Here is a 1,390-nt window from a genome sequence, read left to right on the forward strand (position 1 = left end):
GCGAAGTGGACTTCACATGATATTCCTCCATGATTCCAGTTCCAAGGGAACGTACACGTTACATTCAAAGCGCATTAAAGTGTGCGAGACGTGAATTTATATTTATTTACAGAGGTATATTATGTCACACTTCTCTAGTAAGTTCCGTCTGTGTGTGAAGACAGTAGCGCAAATCCGTGAATGAATGTTTCGAAGTTGAATGGAATTGAATTGAAATAAAGTTGAATAAACTTCAACTTTACTGTTCAGTGCACTGATGTCAGACTCATTTTGGATAATAAAGTTTGTTAAATAGTTAAATGCCCTGCCTCCATTACGTATCTCTGTCACGTCATTATAAGTGTTTGATCACCACATCTGAGTGATCATTGCAAAAAATGTGTTTATGTATATATATATATTCTGTTTATGTATGTACTGTATTCTATATATAGTACCAGTCAGATGTTGAGAAACACGAATGGGAAAGTGTCCAAACCTTTGACTGGTACTGTACTATAATATACACAAAGAATATCGGCCGATATCGGCGTTGGTTTACTCCCTAATATCGGTATCGGCCCCCAAAAACCCGTATCGGTCGGGCTCTACTGTATACCATAGTTAGAGTCTGTGTACTAACATTAAAGCTCCTCAATTTTCTAAGAAGACCAAGGTGCTGTCTTGCCTCCCCCCTTTTTTTTTTTGCATTGACACTATTTTCGTATTTAATACTGTAAAGCTGTATCTGTAATACTAGAAAGCACAATCTGTATTGTTAAAAGCGCTATATAAATAAAGGTGACTTGACTTGACAGACTACATTACTTTCAAAGTTGAGTTTATCGTCAATAATTGTTCCTAAATATTTAAAATTCGAGACCTGCTCTACAATTTTTCCTTTTATAATGACTGGTTTATATGGGCTTGTATCTACTATTCTTGTTTGACTCCTCAAGCATAGCTCTTTTGTCTTTCCAATATTAAGATGTAAAAAGCTACTATCAAGCCAACCAATAATGCTATTGATATACTCAAAATATGAAGGGCTATTCGTTTCTTTCTGACAGGAAACCAGTGTCATATCTTCAGCATACTCTCTGATGGAGAGATTATCATCATCACACTGCAGTTCATTGATGTATACAGAGAATAATATTGGAGATAATACACATCCCTGGGGTACACCAGTATTTAAAACCAAGCAGTCAGACATGACATTATTAATACAAACACGCTGTGGTTGGTTTTTTACAAATTCTTTAATCCATATAATCAACCAACTACTAACACCTAAATTGTGAAGACACTTTAAAAGAAGGTTAGGTTTATAGAAGTACAGTCACCCAAATATGAAAATCTAATTTCATCCGAGATCAGGATGAGTTTGTTTCTTCATTAGGTTTGTAGA

At 35.2% G+C, this 1,390-nt stretch overlaps 1 protein-coding gene across 1 annotated transcript in view; it reads left to right on the plus strand.

Annotated features, from left to right (window-relative positions):
- Positions 1–1,390, plus strand: part of LOC107576532 (actin-related protein 3-like) — a 15,086-nt gene that overhangs the window by 9,500 nt on the left and 4,196 nt on the right. The gene's annotated exons all lie outside the window — the stretch shown is intronic.

This window comes from Sinocyclocheilus grahami, unplaced genomic scaffold, assembly GCF_001515645.1.
Source record: "Sinocyclocheilus grahami isolate Dianchi unplaced genomic scaffold, SAMN03320097.WGS_v1.1 scaffold3891.1, whole genome shotgun sequence".
NCBI classification, from domain to species: Eukaryota; Metazoa; Chordata; class Actinopteri; order Cypriniformes; family Cyprinidae; genus Sinocyclocheilus; species Sinocyclocheilus grahami.